The 11,163-nt window shown below is 53.4% G+C and overlaps 1 pseudogene; it reads right to left on the bottom strand.

Annotated features, from left to right (window-relative positions):
• Positions 1-204: 204 nt before the first annotated feature.
• Positions 205-3,173, bottom strand: LOC149810325 (citrate synthase 4, mitochondrial pseudogene; annotated as a pseudogene).
• Between the last annotated feature and the right edge of the window lie 7,990 nt (positions 3,174-11,163).

The following is an 11,163-nucleotide window of genomic DNA, read 5'->3' as shown; positions in this document are numbered from 1 at the left end:
TTGGCTAGCATTCACTGGAAAGTAACTACTTTTGGGTATCTCTAGGTCGAGATACGTCTGCTTTAGCGATGGGTAGGTGGCGCAGTGAAACTTTCGACCCCTCTAGTTGCCCCCGATGGTCAAGCATCTTCAGGCATCAAGACCAACAAATCATGAGGTCAAGCAAAAGCCGTTTTGATATGCCAACACAACTGTGGAACGCACCCGTGTGGATGGTCTGATACATGCGCATCATGTCAAGCCCTGCAGTGTCGTCCTTGTCCATGCCCATCATGACGCCGAGGTTGCCGGCCCAGTCAAGCTTTTCATCTAGAGGGATGAGGTGGCGGTCTTTGTACGTGTTGCGATAGATCGCTGCGGCCAGGCTGGGCAGCTTGGCGATGAGATTCAGGGTGTCCTCGAAGATAGGCTCCCAGTACTTGGACTTGTTAATTCCTACAGCTCGGGGATCGCAGTCAGTCAATCAACAGACAACAGGGGAAAGACAAAAGGGGGGATTGATGGCACATTGGTGCCCAGCACACTGGTGCTTTGAGGAGTTGCTCTTGAAGCACAACTCGCCGTATATTGCGCCTGGCGAAATCCGCATCGTTTAATTCTGTAAACGTATCTTTATCTTTTGTCTAGATCTCATCTTTATCTCTTGTCTAAATCAGTACATTTATGTTTTTTATCTTCCACAAGGGCTGGCAGCATCATTGGTGTGCTGGCAGCCACGCTCTCAACGCGTAACAGAGAAAGGACAACAAAGGCACAGCAAGCGGAAAGCGCTTCCACGCAAGAGACAAGAGGCTGAGAGCAAGGACACCCAGGCGTACAGGGAAGGCGTGTGGAGAACGAACTAGTTTGATTCATGCATTACTTGGAGTCGCCAATGCCCATGTGGATGCGGTAGAATCAGAAAGGGACACATCGTCATACACTGAAAATCACCGAAGGCATCCCAGAGAGCTCCATAAGCGCCCTAAACACGCTCACATCAGCTCCAAACCGGATCAATAGCTCGCCGTCGGCGCCGTGACGGGATTGCCCCCGGCGCAAGCCTGGAAGCGGCCTGTGCCAAGCTATCAAGGTAGCCCCATTTATGTTCTAACCATAGCAGCATTATGAAGAGCTTATCCATAAAGATCTAATTATATTCAAGGAACTTTGCACCCAGAAAACATTCCCTCGATTCCCTGCTCGCCTGGTTGGCATCATCGTCGCTTGATACATCGTCATCACTATCTGAGATTCCCAAGTACTTCTTGGAGTTGCCAACGCCCATGTGGATGCTTTAGTGTTGTGAAAGCATACATCATCATCGATGATGGCAAGGAAAAGTCAACAAGCAACCAAGACAGCACATTCGATGATACATCTCATCAGACTCAGCGGCCGGTAAAAGCCTGTCATGAACGCGTGGCCACTCGCACGAGCTAGAAGTTGTAGAGCGCCGGTTGCAAATGCATCATTACATCACATAGATCATGGCAGGAAAAGTCAACAAGCAACCAACAGCATTGCAGATACATCATCATTACACAATCTCCATAAGACGCCCATCAATAGAGAGATACCCCTCTTGCCTGTGTAACGTACCGGCGTGGTAGGCCTTGGCAAAGAGGGAGTCCGGCTGCAACGCGAGGATCCCGATTGACAGCTGAGTCATGGGATGCATCCCAGGTGGCAGCGAGCGGAGCAACATGTAGACGCTATCGTCGATCGGAGCTCGAGAGACTAGGTCTGCGGACAGCTGGCGTGTCTGGCTCTCTGTGGGGATCTCCCCAGTGAGCAGTAGCCACATGAGAGCCTCTGGTAGGGGCTCTGACCCGCCTGGCGCCTTAGGCAGGTGCTCCTGCATGTCAGGGTTGAGCATTTCATCGGGCGGTGTGATCTTGGTGATCCAAAGCGGAGAAAGGATGATTTTCGTGATTGAAATGAAATTCGAGCTCCATTCTGACGACTCACGGGCAGGATGTCCTGTTTGATCCACCTCCCATCCTTGAGTTGATACCAAGCTTTCCAGCCTGTGTGAGAAGGCATTCCCAACCACCCATGGGCACAGTAGTGATCCATCAGCGTTTCAAGATGCATGGAAGCTGCTGTACATGGCCAGGTGGCCCAACGGATGTCTTACCCTTTGGTTATGAATTGGGTTTCATGTGACCAGATCACTGTGCCAGCTGGTCACTTGAGACTCAGGTGGACATCAATTGGGGATGGTTGAGCTAGCGTAGTTGAGTCGAAGAATTCAAGCGGCAATTTTCACATCAACAAGAGCCATGTTGCTGATGGCGCTGCTCATGTGCAGTCCGGGCATGGACCCCTGTCGAGGGCTCCAAGGACATTGTCTGCGCTGCTGTATGAGGCGCAGAAGCGTCGCATCCTTTCCACTTGCGGTAATAAGCTTCGTCACGTTCCTGGTAAGACTGAATTAATGAATCATCAAGGCTCTGTCAGGGCGAATTATCTGAAGTCTGCTAGGTTTTCCAGGACAAGATCCACAAAAGATCACAAGAGCAGCCCGCAACTGATCGAATAGTGTTCAATCATCCATATATCACCACTCATGCACAGTAACGCTGTTCCTAGCTGTTTTTCGACCCAATCTTGACGGCAGATTGAGTAAGCGAACGCTACAATTCTCGCATCAGTTCCTCGTAATTGTCAGGTAAAGGGCAGCACATGAAGTTAAAATAGCGGACCATGTGACCGTCATCTGATTCAATTGCAAGTATGAGCATGCTGATTCCCCAGTAACCGTCCATGCCCAGGGTTGCCGACATTCCCGCAGACACATTGCGACAGGAGAGTATTCTTGTCGATGGGTGATTACCATAACCAAACGCATTCACAGAATAGTGTGTCCGTGAGCATACCCTGAGCTCCGGGATCGAGTAACCCCGGAAACGAATGCCCTCTTCCGGATCCAGCAGCGACGTTTCGTACAGCATCCCTGTGATGCCACGCATGCCACCAATGCACATGTTGACAGTGACTGCATGCAGCTCCTTGTCACCATAGGCTTTCTTGATTTTCTTCAGTCTTTCCTGCTCCCGGGGCAGAATTTGAGAGAAAGTTGTCTTCAGGTCTGAGGTGGAGAGTGTTCTGACAGACTGTCCGACAGAACCCTGCTCCAGCACAAGCGCCGAACGGGCGAGCCCCGCAAGAAGCTGAGCTCGGCGCAGCATTTTGACACTTGTCACAGGAATATAAACACAGTTCCGTTTCCAAAGAAACCTAACCCACGTTTCACGACCTTTGTTCACACTTTGCCATGAATGTTAGGCATGTCTAAAAAATAGCGACTCGACAAGCCGTCGTTGATCTGCGCAAACGTGTTCGGGGCAATTTATCTATGATAAACGAATCTCATTGAAAAAGATGGTGTTGTGGCATAGAAGGACGAGGCCCAGCCTGGGCCCGAGGTCGAGCTGTCTATTTTGGGTGGGCGCAAGCCAGGCGTGTGTGACAGTTGTTGAAATTCGGTTAGCACCAGTGTCTCTGTCAGTGGCGGCCGTACACTCTCTGCGCTCGGGATATTATTTTAATCTCCGGAAGCATGAAAAACACGTATGAGGGAATGGCGTGCTCACGACGAGCTCGGCTTTCTCAGCGTCCTTGACGCCAACAGTTGAGTGTAAATGTTTGCGTTGTAAATCGGATTGTACCACCAATTGTGTACTGTGCAAAGCCATACTTACAGAACACGTGTCCTGTGTGGTGGACACTCACTCAGGGCGTTGCTAGGGGTTTGTCCTGTTTGCACCCAACCCCCTCTGACATATGCTTGCCGCTGTAACGGGATTGGGTGTAGCCAATCATCAGGCGTTTGCAACTCACATGTGATATCAAAGGAGATCAATGCAATGCGTCTTGCTGTCAGGTGGACAGAGCATCTGCCTTCAGAAAGACGTGGCCTTGTGTGGGACTCGCCTTCACCTCGACACTCAGGAGGGCAGTGCCCATCAGACATAGGAGCATCTGCTGAGAACAATTTTCACCGCATTGCCACTGTGAAAGTAGCATGGAGCCTGCGGTATAAACGAGCTCTGGCGATTGAATATGATTACGGTATGCGAAATTCGTCGATAGATTGTCACGCTTAGCTGACGGCGTTTCTTTAAATGCACACTGTAACGAAATCGTCCTGGTCCGCAAAATGCTGCTACGAGTGCGTAACAAGCAAGCACCACTTGACTGCGTGCACATCTGGCCTGACGATTGTCGTAATCCAGACACATGCAGAAGTACATACAAACTTCGATGTACACGTATAAAACTACAAATTCCGTTTTCAAGGCGTGCAGGTATCAAAGTACGTATACTTTTTGCTACCAGCTGGAACCCTGAAATCCCTCATGATGAATGCCCGACCGATGCCCTATAGGCATAGCTAGTACAGCCTAGCTAGTACGGCCAACAAAGTGGCGACCGGTGTATTATAAATCACCTGTACCTGGGAAAGCTTGACAACCATGCCAAGGGTCGACGAAGAGATAGATGTATGTTATCGTAAGCGAAAGTACAGAGCTGCAGCTCTGCCGACACACGCGTACGTATGTCGCACGGCTTTTTGCCGACATCACTGGTATGGCGCCCATGCATGCGGGCCAGCACATCCCTTTGTAACAACTTTGTCAATCGACGGAAACGACAGGGTCCTTATCTTGTCAAGGACAACATGATTGTACAGTGACATGACGCAACAATTTGAGACAGTGCACGTCTCACTGTTCCGTGAGCTGCATCGGGCCGACATAAAGCCACGGACGCTTCGTAGTTCGTAAGTGATAGTCTTCGAAGTTGCAGATGTTCGCCGTCTGTTGTACGCGCGCGTATCCAGCGGCGTTGACAAGTCCACCGTGTCATCTATTGCTGACCGAACCATGATTGCTTCCACTGCCAAGCCATGTTACATGAGGCGTCCTAGCAGCGCGTTTGCGCCCATTTTCTGTACAGCGACACCGTCTAGTCGTGGCACGCTCTGGCGAGAGTGGTGAGAAAGTTGACAAGAGTGCCGAACGTGCCGGCGAGGGTAGCGAGCAAATGAAGGGGCGTGTCAAAAATGCAAAAAGTGGCGTGGGCGACAAGCTGAAACAGGTGAAAGACGCATTCGTGGAGCAACAGTCAGCTGCAGCTACGGCCGCACAGGACGTTTCGCATGACGTAAGAAGCTCTCTTTCGGAGCGTGCGTCTGACGTACGAGACAGCAGTCGTTCGTCTAAGCAGCAAGGTACGAAACATAACTTTTTTGTACTGCTACCCCGCACACAGCAAAAGCCATGCAAACACCTTGCAATGTACTCGTGCATACACCGTGTTCCGAAAATAACGCACACTCTGCACTAACCACATGCAATCACAATGCCTTGACCATGCAAACTCCATGCACTCAGCATCAAAACATGCCTACACCATGTATAGCCCTATACACTCAGCATACATACTTGACAACAACCATGTCTAAGTAAATTCCTTTTGCAGATATCACGCCAATCCCAGGCAAACTGCCATGCACCAGGTACATACTTTCATGCATACGAGCAGATGCATTCACTCAGCGCAAATTTCAGCGCACTTCCACATTAAGTAAATCTAGACTTCTCATTCAAATCTATCCATTTAACGATTGAACTGAGCATCTGTCATTGTGGCCCCTATCATACCATGGGAAGCATATGGCTTTGAAGTCGCACCAGACTTTGGTGCAAAGCTCACATTATTGCACTTGTGCACTTTCTTGTTATCAACATTCTGTTCATTCTCAGAATCAGGACAATCACGCTTGACATGGCCAGTTTTTCCGCATTTCCAGCACACTGGTTCATTGGTCACTGGTCTGGTTCCACCCCTAACTGACAGAGCATGATGCTTAGTATAGTTTCCTTGTATGACCACCATCTCTGCTTGCAACAGAGTCTGAAAGGCACCGTTGAACGTGACCTCAGCTTTCTGGGTCATCAACACAGTCTTATACATGTCATACTCAATAGGTAGGCCATTCAACATGAATAACACCATCATGGTCTCAGACAACTGATCTTCGATAGCAGACAATTCATCTCTCAGGGATCTGAGTTTACTGACAAAAACAGTCTTGGAATCATTCCCTTTACTGGTATCAAACAATTCCTTCATGAGGCGCATTCGGCCGGCAGTACCCTGCGTCTTGAACACGCCCTCCAGCACATCCCATGCACCTTTGGCACTATCCACATCCGCTAACAGGGAATGATGGTGCTTCTTGACATTCAGAATTATAGTCGCAAGAGCTCTCATGTCTACCTTTGCGTTGGGCTTCTCCTTGACGATCGCGCTCCACAAGTCCTTCTCCATGAGGACGTACTTCATCTCGAAACTCCAGGTCGCATAGTTGTCAACATCCAGCGCGTCGATACGCACAGCCAGCTTGACGTCGGACATCCTTGCTTCAACACTTTATCGCAGTGCAACACGGAACTTGTATTGTAATTGTTGAAGTACGACTGAGTACTTCTTCCCTCAGTGGGAATTTAGCATGCTTATCACGTGTATGCATACCGGAGCTATCCAGTCCTAATTACTAATCCAGTGTCCAGTCACGTCATCCTGGATACTGATCTAGGCTGTGAGACTGATCCCTATCAGTCTCCTATGAATATGTACTCGGTACGTGTGTACCTCGGGTAAGTTGTCTGTAAATCTCAACAGGTTATGGGTCCGCACGCCTCCGTTGCGTTGCGTGGTATTTGGTACTCGTTTGACTTACAACGCTTCGCTGACCCGCTGCAATAGTGCCTAGTATGGATGACCGCAGCGGAGCTCTGTCCAGGCATGGACCTGGCTTCCTACTCACCTCGCGCAATTGGCCAAGGTGGAGCTCGCTTTTGCAACAACGAAGAACCTTCGTCGCCATCTCCGAGGAGCGCCTGGCGAGAATGCTGATCCAGCTGTACTTGAAGGTGACGAAATCGCACGAGCTTACATAGAAATGAATGTTGATGACGCCGCAGCGTGTGATTGAAGGCGCTGCATCCGCCTTGGCTATGTGGACGTTACTGGAGGCACGTCACCAGAACTACCTTCGCCCGCAGCAGATACAAATACAGGAGCAGCTGTTTGCAATCCGCTAGGGTGCCGACGAAAGTGCAGATGCGTACGTCGACAGGGCGCTGGAGCTGAATGAGCAGCTGACCTCCATTGCTGCTGGGGTCCCAGTGGCCACGGTAGTCAACCAGCTGATTAGGGGTCTCAGTGTGCGCTTTGACGCAGGCCGTCCCCATCTCCGTCTAAATGCCCATACTTACACCCCTGACACGCTGCGTCTTGCTCTGTACGCTCTGGAGAGCGACCTGCCCCCATTTGTGCGTCCCGCTAGAGCGCTGGCAGCTGAACGCAGAGGTCGCAGTACTGACCGTCGCAGTCGCAGTGCGTCACCCAGGCGCACCCCACGGGACCGCACACCAGAAGGCTCAGCATCCGCTTCTGAGGAGCGGAAATGTCACTTTTGTGGCCATGCTGGTCATATCACGCCCTTCTGCGTTATGAAGCTCCAGGAGAAATACCCGCAGCCTGGTACCTTCGCGCCTGGCTACCCTAAGCCACACCAAGGCATGTATTCCTCCTCCCGCGTGCACGCACAGTGTGAATGGGTACTGGATAGTGGGGCCACAGACAGTATGACTCGCGAGCGGCACATTTTGGCAAATTATGTCAGGTTTCCTAAACCGACCCCTGTCAACTTTGGGAACGGGACATGTGAGCACGCCCTAGGCATGGGGCGAGTGCGGCTCAAAACCACTCATGGGCTGCTGCACTTACGTGATGTCTTGTATGTGCCCTCGCTCGTGTCAAACTTGCTCTCTGTCCATGCGCTCACGGCGACTGGCCATTCTCTTGGAATTGACCCGCACTCCTCCGTCTTCGAGATCGCTCATGGGGGGAAACTCGTCGCCACAGCCACGGTCTGCGATAACATGTACCTCCTGGATGTCCCACGCATGCGCACTGCTTCTGTTGCTGTCAAAGAGTCTCTAGCCATGCGCTGGCACCGGAAACTGGGGCACACTGGCATGGGCACGCTCGCGGACATGCAACGCAAGCGTCTGCTGGGTGATTGCCCGGTGACTCCTGTGGAGTTCCTCCACGCGCGTGACACTGAATTGTGCAACCCCTGTCTTGATGGCAAGATGCATCGCTCTTCTCACCCTGAACAGGACGGGCAGGCACCCCATGTCAACTTCAGGGTGCACTCAGATTTGATGGTTCTGCTCAACTTTCCCACGGTAGCTAAGGAGCGCTATGTCCTGACTCTCTTAGAAGAGTTCTCAGGGTTCTCACTTGTTCGCTTGCTGCATTCGAAAGACCAGGTGATCACCGCACTTCCTAGCATGGTCCGAGAAATGGCCACACAGGGGGGACAATCAGTTAAGCGCATACGCACTGACCAGGGCCGCGAGTATGTGAATGCGGACTTGAAGGAAGCATTTGAGAAGTTGGGCATCTGGCATGAGGAGACCGCGGGCTATACGCCGGAGCAGAATGGTAAGGCTGAGCGGCTGAACCGCACCCTAATGGAGCGCGCTCGCACCATGCTGAGTGCGGCTGGGCTGCCAACCACCCTCTGGGGATACGCCATCCTGCACGCTAATCACATACGAAATTGCATGCTCTATTCTCCCACGCAGCGTGTGCCTTACCATGCGTTCACGGGCGTTGCACCTTCTATCTCTCAGTTTCACCCATGGGGGTGCGACATCCGGGTGCACGTGCCTGCCAGCAAGCGTACCAAGCTTGCCCCGAAGAGCACGGCGGGCATTTACCTCGGAACGGCAGGTGTCTTGAATTCCAGGAACGTTTACGCACTGGTTGATGGGAGGATACTGACCACATGTGACTTTCGTGTCCAGGATAGTGTTCCTGACCCCTCGACCCCGACTGGCGTGCGAGCCTCGGGTGTGGAAGAGGGGCAGGCTGATCAAGGCCTTCCTGCCCCCTCGGGTGATGCGGAATCCTCGCCTGATGGTACTCCGCCTGACGGCACTACTTTCCCGCTCGTGTCCCCGACGGCTCTGGCCGATACCGCCCAGGTACCGCCCGTGTTCGTGGAGTCCCCATTCCCCACGCTTGCGCCTGCAGACTACGTGTCAGCTGGAGGGTCTGCCATGGCGGACAGTGGCAGTTCCGTGCCTCCGGAGCAGGTCGAGGGAGGGGACGAGGCCGATGGCCCCCTCGCTGTTCCGGATGACCCGGGCCCTGCTGCCTCCATGCCTCCCGCTGACGAGTATGCCATTCCTGACCCTGACGATGCGGTTCCTGAGGTGCTGCTCTCTGACCCCGTTGCTGCCCTGCCCCAGTCGCACCCTGATAGCCGGGCTGCACATCCCCGCACGCGTGCTCCTCCTGCTTTCTATAATCCTTCGTCATTCGCTGCTCGCTCTGGACTGTCGTCCGAGCAGAGCCCTCGCTCGGCTGTGAAGCCTGTCCGGCGTGTGGTACGGTTCTCTACTGAGCAGCCAACCGTGTACGCGTACGCTGCTCAGTCGAGCCCGAGTCGCCCCAAAGGGATCGACTTCTCTGCCTTCCCTACGGTGCTCTCCCATGGGCGCAACATGCTCGACCTGTCCCAACTGCCTAATGGTGTCAAGCCTGAGGACCTGATTCCGCACTCCATGGAGGCTGCTTTGAGTCCGGAGAACCCCTACCGGGAGAACTTGTGGGCGGCGATGCAGGAGGAGAACAAGTCTCTTTGGGACCATCAGTGTTTCTCGTACACTAGGGCGCCTGCAGGTGCACACACAGTCGGCAGCAAGTGGGTGTACGACGTCAAACGGCCGGGTCCCGGGGACTCGCAGGTACGCCTCAAGGCGCGACTTGTGGCGCAGGGATTCTCGCAGCGCCCAGGCGTGGACTATGATGAGCTGTGCGCCCCGGTGGCCAGCCACACTACTGTGCGGGCATTCCTGTCCCTCGCCAACTATCACGACCTGGAGCTACAGGAGGTTGACGTCAAGACAGCCTTCCTGTACGGTGAGCTTCCCCCCGGGCAGACGATGTATATGAAGCCGGTCCCAGGCTTCCCCTGCCCAGTGGGGCAGGTATGTCGTCTCCACAAGACCTTATATGGCCTGAAGCAGGCACCTCGCGCGTGGTATCAGCGCTTGAAGGATGAGCTCACTGCCAAGGGCTTCACGCCTGCCGATTCAGATCCTGCTCTCTTTGTCAAACTCGACGCAGAGGGCAAGGTGCTTGCTCTCATCTACGTGGACGACTGCTTGATTGCAGGGCGGTCCGCTAAGCACGTGCAGGAGGTCATCGACATGCTGCAGAGCATCTTTGACATCAAGGTCTTGGGAGAGCCCAAGGATTTTCTTGGCATCAACATCAACACATCAACATGAGGAACCGGGCGCAGGGGACCCTGGCCATCCATCAGAAGCCATACGTCGAGAAGATGCTCCGCAAGTATGGCTTTGCTAAGTGTCACCCCATCAGCACCCCAGCGGTCTGCAAAGTGTCCACCACGGAAGCGGACGAAAACGCTATTCTTCCCCACCAGCAGGTACAATTGTATCCGGCAATGGTTAGTTCACTCATGCACTTGGCCAACGGGACTAGGCCGGACATTGCTCATGCTGTGAATTCGCTGGCTCGTCATCTCCGCGCCCCCTTGCCGCGCCATTGGAATGCAGCGGTCCGGGTCTTCCGGTACCTGATGGGTACCAAGGACATGGGTCTGGTGTATTCCAGGCATGCTACCGGGGGGCTCCTGGGGTATACGGACTCTGACTATGCAGGCGATGCTATCACCAGGAGGTCGACCACGGGGTACGTGTTCCTCCTTCACGGGGCTGCCATCTCATGGCAGTCCAGGCTGCAGCCGACGGTGGCCCTGAGCACCGCGGAGGCGGAGTATATGGCCGCAGGCGCTGGAGGGAGAGAGGCGTTGTTCCTGCGGAAGCGGCTCCCGACTCTGGACTACGAGCTGACGGGTCCTGTCCAGCTCCGGGGGGATAACCAGGCAGCGTTGTCTCTGATTAAGAATCCGATGGTCTCCGCCCGCAGCAAGCACATCGATGTGCTACACCACTTCGTACAGGAGCGCGCCGCGCTAGGGCAACTGATCTACGGCTATGTTGATACCGCCCTTAACTGGGCCGACCAGCTTACAAAGCCGTTGGCGCAGGAGCGACTAGATGC

The sequence above is a fragment of the Nuphar pumila genome, unplaced genomic scaffold, assembly GCF_984573655.1.
Source record: "Nuphar pumila unplaced genomic scaffold, dmNupPumi1.hap1.1 HAP1_SCAFFOLD_389, whole genome shotgun sequence".
Lineage (NCBI taxonomy): Eukaryota > Viridiplantae > Streptophyta > Magnoliopsida > Nymphaeales > Nymphaeaceae > Nuphar > Nuphar pumila.
Note: the sequence above shows the minus strand (reverse complement) of the source record. Positions and strands in the feature narration are given on the sequence as shown.